The following is a 9,793-nucleotide window of genomic DNA, read 5'->3' as shown; positions in this document are numbered from 1 at the left end:
CCGCAGACAAATATGCCGGCAGTCGCCGCACAAAAAGCTATCCAAAGCGAAAGCTACTGCCTGAATTTGACGAGGAGGTCTTAGAGCCCCCGTAGTCAAAAAATAGGAAAGCCATCCGGTCGGATGGACGACCTCATGGCCAGCATGGAGCGGCAAGCGGCGCCGCACACAAGCCGGCACGCGATCCACCAAAGGATCCACATCAAAAAGACGGCCCAGCTAGATCTATATATGGGCCAAGAAAGCAAGCTCTAATAAGCAATGCAACACAACAAATATCCAAACATCACGGCACACCCAAATACAGGGGTGCCACACACCCCCTATGTTTCACCGATGAGGTGCTGGACCATGAATTTCCAGCGGGATTCAATCCCGTAAACATAGAGGCGTACGACGGAACAGCAGACCCTGGGGGATTATATCCTCCACATAAACATGGCCAGAGGAGATGACCGCCATGCCATAAAATACTTACCCCTCAAGCTTAAAGGGCCAGCCCGGCATTGGCTCAAAAGCCTTCCCGAAAACACCATTGGAAGTTGGGAAGAGCTTGAGGATGCTTTCCGGGCAAATTTTCAAGGGACCTATGTCCGCCCTCCGGATGCAGACGATCTCAGTCACATAACTCAACAGCCCGGAGAGTCAGCCCGGAAATTCTGGAATAGATTTCTTACTAAAAAGAATCAGATAGTCGACTGTCCGGACGTCGAAGGCCTAGGAGCTTTTAAGCACAACGTTCGGGACGAATGGCTTGCCAGACACCTCGGCCAAGAAAAGCCAAGAACAATGGCCGCATTGACAAGCCTCATGACCCGCTTTTGCACAGGAGAGGACAGTTGGTTGGCAAGATGCAGCACCAGCGACCAAAGTACATCCGAAGTTAGGGATGGAAACGGAAAACCCGGACGAAGCAAGGACCAGCGCCGGAATAAGGGAAACAGCCCGAAGAGCACAACGGTCAATGCCGGATTCAAAAGCTCGCGACGGAATCAGAGAAAGCCACCCCTCAAGGATAATAGGGACGAGCTATCCAACTTAAACAAAATCTTGGACAAGATAAGTCAAATACACAGTACTCCCGGGAAGCCTGCGAACCATACCCACAGAGATTGTTGGGTTTTCAAGTAAGCCGGCAAGTTCAACACCGAACACAAGGGGCTCGACACACCAAGTGAGGACGATGACGAACCCCACAAGCAGAGCACTAGGAAACAAAAGGATTTCCCACAAGAAGTCAAAACAGTAAACTTACTTCACATGACGAACAGAACGGCGCCACAAGAGATACGCGCCATACGGCCTATCCCAAAGGAGTCTCGCCAATGGTTGTTAAAACCAATCACCTTCAACCATCAGGATTACTCTAGAAGTATCCGGAACGCAGGCTGGACTGCCTTGGTATTAGATCCAATAATCGGCGGACTCCATCTTACAAATGTCCTGATGCACGGCGACAGTGGTCTAAACCTGTTATACCAGGACACAATCCGCAACATGGGGATAGACCCAACAAAAATTCACCATAGCAAAACCTCCTTTCAAGGGGTAACGCCAGGCCCGGATGCCCGTTGCATGGGTTCTCTCCGGCTAGAAGTTATGTTCGGCTCCCCCGATAACTTCCGTTGTGAACAGCTAACTTTCCACATCGCCCCATTCTCAAGTAGCTATCAAGCACTGCTGGGACGCGAAGCTTTCGCCCGCTTTAACGCAATACCGCATTATGCATCTCTTACGCTTAAGATGCCCGGTCCACGAGGCATCATCTCATTAAAGGGAAAACATTGAGTGTTCCTCCCGCGCGGAAAATGGTGCGGCTGCCTTGACAGCCCCACAATAAAGCAGCTTCACCAGCCAAACCATCTAAACAGGTCGTCAAGACCATGGACACGGCTAGACGAGTCCGGCATAAACATACAATTGATAAAGGCTTAATAGCCATATACCCCTGTACTAGGGGCTCTGCGCATATAAAACAAGAGACAATAAAGATCAATTTTACCCATTTTGATTCATACTTTGTTTATTTAGTATAACTCATGTTCGGCACGATCTTTCTTTAACTAAGTTCCTCTCTTTTATAGATGAACTCTGTGCTACGCCCGTCCAGGATACGGCACAATGGAGACACAGGCGCAGACGTGCAGCAGGGACCCGTTCCAAGGATTCTTTTCAGATTAAGACCATGCGTAAACCTTTTTTACTGTCTCTTGTTGATACACATCCCCTGGTTTCTTGGTATAACCAAGGAGGAGGCTGGCGTTTTGGCATGTGGCCACGTCAGAGTTTTGCGCGTACCTGGACACTAGGGGCTTATTACTAAGGGCGTTATCCCGCCCGCCCTCATAAAGACCGAATACCTTAGGGAGTGTTCGGCGTCGCGAGTTTGGCCTTATATGAATCAGCTCCGAATCATGTCTTTGGTTAAATGTTGGGTTTGCCCGGCTCCTGTGTTTTGCTGCCTTACGTTCCGCTCTATTGGCTAAGCCGGCACCGGGAGAACTACTGTGATTGTGCCCCGATTCAGCCAGGCGAGCACCTCAGTAGAGAAAGCCGAAAACTGACTGTCATGATATAGCGTGAGACTGGTCAACCACTCGATGACATACCGAAATCTTTAGGATTCCTTCACATTAACGAAGGGTCGTTTCCCGGCCAGGCACATACGCGCCCCGAGTTCGGGCCAGCGCAGGCGCCACCAGGGGCTATATAAGTAGCCTCAATGTCAAACTCCTATGGCTAAGTGAAAGTGATAAAGCATCATAGTCTGATTGCTTAGTTCGCTGCGCTATCACCTCCTTTGTAGGACCAAGACGTTGGATCAAGTGTGAAAATGCGCGTTCTGCGAACACCCCCGCATTATGTGCGTGGGGGCTGAAGCCGACGACTGCCATCTTTCAGATTATATATACATATATGTTAAACGGCCGCACAGGAGGTATCATAATACTTGCAGACACAAGTATAAAAAGCTTCTACAATTTATCAAAATATTGTTTTACAATAATACATGCTATTCGAATATAGTATCCTTCGAGCACTGCGTCTCTATTAAACGAGCGCCTTGCAGAACTTCCTGAAAATAGCGCTCGGCAGGTACTCGGCTTCCATCCGAGTCTGGGGATGCAGCAACGGTGGCTTCCATTTCCGCCCAGTATGTCTTGACACGGGCAAGAGCCATCCGCGCACCCTCTATGCACGCTGACCTCTTCATCGCATTGATTTGCGGCGCGGCACCAAGGAACTGCTGCACCAAGTTGAAATAACTTTTTGGCTCTGGTCTCTCTGCCCACAGATGACTCACGACATATTTCATGGCGAGTCCGGACAACCTATTTAGCTCGGCCCATTCGGCCAAACGATCGGCTAATGACAGTGGACGCTCTGGATTGTGGAACTGCGACTAGAAGAGCTTTTCCACTTCGCGATCTTCTTGATCTCGAAAGTGCTCGGCCGCATCTGCGGCACTCGCTGCTAAATCCAGATAGGTGTCCACTGTACTCCACATCTGGTCTAACGAAGCATGTTTAGGATCACAGAACTTCCTCCGCAGCATAAAGGGCTTTCTAGCCGCGATTTCTCTGGCCTGACGCAGCTCCTCCTTCACAGCTCTCATCGCAGAGCGAGCATCCTTGGCATCGGCAACGGCCTTCTTCAGGTCCGTCTGTTTCGCCCGATCTTCTTTTTCAAGAAGCTTGCAACGGTCAGCAGCGTTCTTCAGCTTCACGGCCATCTCGGCCATTTCCTTCTTGCTTCGGAAGTGAACAGCCTGTTCGGCTTTCAGCTTTTCAATTGCCTTTCCGGCAGCCGCATCACTTTTCTTGGCTTGCTCCTTGGCTCGGGCAAGTTCCGCCCGAAGATTCTCCATGGCAGCAGCACCATCTGCATCAAGTGCACACATTGTAAGATACTGGCATAAAGCTCCTCTTACTAGGCGCCGCCAAAGGAATTACATACCTTGTGCCTCATCAAGCCGCTTTTTGACAAGCGCGATGTCGGCATCTGCCACGTCAAGTTGCCGCTTTAGCTCGGCAAATCCATCAGTCCGGCTGGCCACCGGACACTTCGCCACCTACGTATAAAGGCGGCATATTAGACCTGGGATTATGATCCTCTGTGCGCCGTCACTTTTGACAACACACAGAGTCTCAGGGGGTACTATCTACACAGGGCGCATCTTATTTATGCGCAACTGTCCAAAAAGGGTACATTATTTCACGTACCTCAAAACCTGTCAGTAAACTCCTGACAGCCTCGTGCAATCCGCTCTCTGCGGATGAAATCCTCTCAATCACCGTACCCATCAATGCATGGTGCTCCTCTGAGATAGATGCTCGCCCTAGCAGATCCTTCAGCTCCTCCGACCGCGCACTAGACGGCGCCGGACTCATCCGATGGCCCTTTTCGAAGGCCGGATGCGGAGGGCTTTGGGGGGCCATATGACTACCTTCCGGCCCCGCCGGATTCGGAGAAACCCTCCGCGACGATACCTCAGGGTCGCCTGCCTCGCAAGGCGGTACGGCAGGGGGAGGCGTTCCACTCTCCATCATCTCCGGAAGAAGATCCCCCGAAGACGAGCTCTGCTGAGAAGGGCTAAGGTCCGAGCTACAAGGTAAATTTTCGATTACTTTTCTCAGATATAAAGTAGGGATTTCTCTCGTTTATTAAAAAGAAAACTCCCCTCTACTTACGGCTCGGTGGAGGGTTGATCCCCTTGAGGGCATAATTCGGCCAAAGTATCCCCTAGCACAGGACCCTCTGGCGAAGATTTCTTCCCCTGCTTTAAGGCCATGGTCTCCGGGTCTTCAAAGACGGTCCTCTTCTTCCCCTGAGGAGAGGAATTTTCGATTCCTCCCTTCCGGACAACCTCCTTTGAGGAGGCTGTAGCTCCCTTGTCCCCTCCTTCGCTTCCCTTTGAAGGCACAACCTCCAACATCCTGACTAGCACGGGACCCGACATGGTCTCGGGGAGGGGGGCCGGACACCTGATTAGCTTTGCTTTCGCTATCCACTCCTGTTTAAAGGACAACTATTTTAGGGGCAATTTTATGATAAATATACGGATAGCGAGTCCGGGCACGAGGCTACTTACTTGAGTATCCGAACGATTGCAGCTCAGATCTGCGTCCTCCGTAGAATCCGGACACACTACTTGTGGTCCGAAGAACAATTTGTACATCTCCACGGGCGTCATGCCAAGAAAATGCTGGAGAACTCGTGGTCCCTCCGGGTTGAACTCCCACAGGCGGAGGGGGCGACGTTTGCAGGGCAGAACTCGGCGAATTAACATAACCTGTGTCACCATGACCAGACTAATGTCTCTTTCTAGGAGATCTCGGATGTGGCCCTGCAACAGGGGCACGTCCTTTGCCGGCCCCCAGTCCAGCCCCGTATTGACCCATGACGCCAGTCGTGGCGGGGGACCCGAGCGAAAGGCAGGTGGCGCCACCCACTTAGGGGCCCTGGGAGCGGTAATATAAAACCACTCTCGCTGCCATAAGCCGGACTCCTCTTGAAAAGAGCCCTCGGGCCATGGAGTACCAACATTCTTGCTTATAAAAGCACCTCTGCACTCCGCATGCCGTCCCTCGATCATCTTCGGCTCTACTTTGAAGGTCTTGAGCCATTTTCCGAAGTGAGGAGTGATACAGAGGAAGGCTTCACACACGACGATGAATGAGGAAATGTGGAGGATGGACTCCGGGGCTAAGTCGTGAAATTCCAGCCCATAATAATACATGAGCCCCCTCACGAAGGGATCCGTCGGGAAGCCTAGCCCCCGAAGGAAGTGAGACATGAACACCACACTCTCACCGGGCTTGGGAGTGGGAATGACCTGCCCTTGAGCAGTCGGCCTATGTGAGATTTCACCGGTCAAGAACCTGGCCTCTCTCAACTTCAGCACGTCCTCCTCCGTGACGGAGGAAGGCATCCATCAGCCTCGAAGGTCGGAACCGGACATTGTCGAAGGTCCGAAGCGCCTGAAATATGGAGCCTTGGGTGTTGGAACTCGAGGCGAAGGGCGAACTCGTTTGAGATTGAAAGAAAGGAGTAAGGCCTTGGTCTCTTTATAAGATGTTGAATACCAAGGGCCTTCCCCATGACCGTTTGGGACTCGCCTTTGATCGAGAAAATATACCAACGGGTACGGTTGGGTTACGCACACCCGTATTGATGAGAATCCCGGAATAAGGGGACACGATCTCTGCTTTAACAAGATGTGCCAAGGAAACCGCCTCGCTAAAACGCGCTAAGGTGGGACAATAAAACGATTCGAATAAAGACTTGGCCGTGGTGTGATGTCACACTACATAATACGTCAGCAGGTTAGATTTGTGTAAATATGATTCTCTCTATGGAAATATGTGGAAACTTATTTTGCAGAGCCGGACACTACCTTCGTGTTCAAAATCTTCTATGAAGTACTTGGAGGAGGAACCCGCCTTGCAATGTCGAAGACAATCTGCGCGCCGGACTCATCGTCATTGAAGCCTGGTTCAGGGGCTACTGAGGGAGTCCTGGATTAGGGGGTGTCCGGATGGCCGGACTATACCTTCGGCCGGATTCTTGGACTATGAAGATACAAGATTGAAGACTTCGTCCTGTGTCCGGAAGGGACTTTCCTTGGCGTGGAAGGCAAGCTTGGCGATACGGATATGTAGACCTCCTACCATTGTAACCGACTCTGTGTAACCCTAGCCCTCTCCGGTGTCTATATAAACCGGAGAGTTTTAGTCCGTAGGACGAACAACAATCATACCATAGGCTAGCTTCTAGGGTTTAGCCTCTCTAATCTCGTGGTAGATCTACTCTTGTACTACCCATATCATCAATATTAATCAAGCAGGGCGTAGGGTTTTACCTCCATCAAGAGGGCCCGAACCTGGCTAAAACATCGTGTCCCCTGCCTCCTGTTACCATCTGACCTAGACGCACAGTTCGGGACCCCCTACCCGAGATCCGCCGGTTTTGACACCAACGGTCTTCAAACAGGCCGACAAGTTAAACGTTGAATACAAGGGGAAGAAGCCGCCCGACGATGGTGACGACGACAAAACTCGCCTACCAAACACCAGGGATCAGCAGCAGTTTCCCCCCGAAGTAAAGACAGTGAACATGGTACACATGGCACAGTCCCCTACAGGGGAACGCATGGAGCGCTCTCTCCGTGCAGAGGATCACACTATGGCTATATCAGTCGAACTACACAATGGGGGCATTACATCGCATACCTCGTCGGCCATTAAGCCACCGGTCTCCATTCAACATGACCGTTCAAATCCCATACATGAGTAGCAGTTCGGCTTTCGCCGCCGCATATACCCGGACAATCTGTACCGCGCATACATAACTACGCACTTAAAATACCCTGGCCACTGGCAAAAGCAAAATACGGATGGACCTGAAAGTACTCCCATGACCTTCTCTTTTTTCTAAATTTTTTTCCTTCTTCCTTTTTCTTGCTTCCCTCCACAGGTGGCTCAATGGCTGGCCTCAGACTCTATCAGAGTTCGGGTTCGTACACTCACCCAAGGGCTATTTTCGTTAAGGAGTCCCTTCACCGAGGATAGGCGACACAGACGTGCGACATGAGGTCCAAAATAACTTTTTGTAGACCGCACTCTCTATTTTGAGCCTGGAAAGTTCCTTTCTCCTCCGCCTTTGACCCCTGGCATATCAAATAGCCGGGGTTGCGGCCTTGTTATCTACATACACGATTGGCACAGCACTCAGATCCCAGTAAAAATAATCCATTCTTTTCTAAAAGGACCGAGTTTTGCCCCTACGGTTGTCTCAAACGTACACCTCGGCATAACTAGCCTGGGGCTTGGTATGGGAGCAAATGAGTTACCGACAAAGTCCGAACATCTCTATAGTGTACATCGGCGTCGCGAGTTTGGCCTCATATGCATCAGCTCCGAATCATGTCTTGGGTCAATAGTTGGGTTGCCCGGCTCCTGTGCTTTCTATCCTATGTTCCGCTCTATTGGCTAGGGTAGTGAAGGGAGAACTACTGCGATTGTGCTTCCGGTTCACCTGGTTAAGCACCTTAGTAGAGAAAGCCAAAAACTGACTATCATGTTGCGGCGAGAGCTGGTCAACCACTCGATGACTTACTAGAATCTTTCGTGATTCCCTCCATGTCACACGAAGGACCTCTTTCCGATCAAATATGTAAACACATCGTATGAATAAGCCGCATACATACCAGGGGCTATGTCGTAGACCCACCATAAAACTCCTATGGCTAAGTGAAAGTGTTAACGCCCTATAGTCTGGTTGACTGGTTCGCCACATTGACACCTCCTTCACGGACCAAGACATTGGCTCAAGAGTGATCAGATGCTTTTTCGAACACCCCTGTACTACCTATGAGGGGGCTGAAGCCGACGACTGGAAAACTTTCAGTTCATATACAAATGGCTGCATATGAGGAACAAAAGCCTTTAGGCAAAATCAAAATATAGACTGATTATAACAATTGTCTTTTACAATTCGTAAAGAGTTCACTCGAATATTATGCCTTTCGAACATTGACCCTCTATCAAGCGGGCAGCCTCTAAGATGTCCTCAAAGTAATGCTCTGGTGCGTGATGGTCCTTGCCCTTTGGTGGACCCTACGCTGCAACATCGACGGCCTTCATCTTCCCCCAGTACGTCTTGACTCGGGCAAAGCCCATCCGTGCACCTTCAATGCACGCCGACCGCTTCACGGCTTCGATACGAGGCACCGCATTAGCAAGCCGCCGCACCAAGCCGAAATAGCTATTCAGAATCGGCTCAGTCGGCCACCGCTGAAGTATGACGTTCTTCATGGCAACGCCGGACATCCTGTGAAGCTCGGCCCATTGGGACATCTGTTCATTCAGTAGCATAGGGCGTTTTGATGCGCCGAACCGTGACCAGAACATCTTCTCCGTTGCATATCCCTCTTGCGCTTGGTAAAACTGCGTCGCATTGGATGAACTCTTCGGCAAGTCCAAAAACACGTCTGGAGAACTCCACACTTGGTTAAGCCAAGAATAATTCGGATCGCCGAACTTAGTCTATAATAAAAAGGGCTTACCAGCCGCAATCTCCCCAGCTTGCCGGATCTCCTCACGGGTCGCTCTAGATTCGGACCACGCTTCTTTCGCCTCTCGCAAGGCCTTGTCAAGCTCAACCGCTTTGGCTTTATTCTCCTTCTCTAGGAATTCACAGCGGCTAGTAGCATTTTTCAGTTCGAGTGCCATCGAGGATATTTTCTCCTCATCTTGGTGTCGAGCAGCTTGTTCGGCCTTTTACTTGGCCGGTGCCTTTTCGACAGCTGCATCACTAACCGGGCTTGCTCCTTGGCCCGGGCCAGCTCCGCCCAAAGAATCTCAACGGCGGCAGCACCATCTGCAGTAATGCATATTCCAGTATGCAACTTTCAGCGTCACGCTTATATTACAAACACGTATATGTAAGGGTTTCTCCGAATATGTACCTTGCGACTCATCAAGACGCCTGTTGATAAGTGTGATATTAGTATCTGCCTCATCAATCTTGTGTTGCAAATCGGCAATCTCTACAGTCTGGACAGTTTCTGGGGAGGTCACAGCCTGTGTTCCAATTAATCATATTACTTCTGGGCATATCTTTTGATCCTCTGATCGCCTCCCTCGGGAAGCCAATCAGAGTCTCAGGGGCTACTATCTATACACAGGTGTATTCTTGAATATAACACAATCGAACATATTATGGTACAAACCTTGAAGCCTCTTAGCAGGCCCACGAAGGCCTCATTCAATCCGTTCTTCGCGGCCAAGAC

Source organism: Triticum urartu, chromosome 1, assembly GCF_003073215.2.
Source record: "Triticum urartu cultivar G1812 chromosome 1, Tu2.1, whole genome shotgun sequence".
Lineage (NCBI taxonomy): Eukaryota > Viridiplantae > Streptophyta > Magnoliopsida > Poales > Poaceae > Triticum > Triticum urartu.
Note: the sequence above shows the minus strand (reverse complement) of the source record.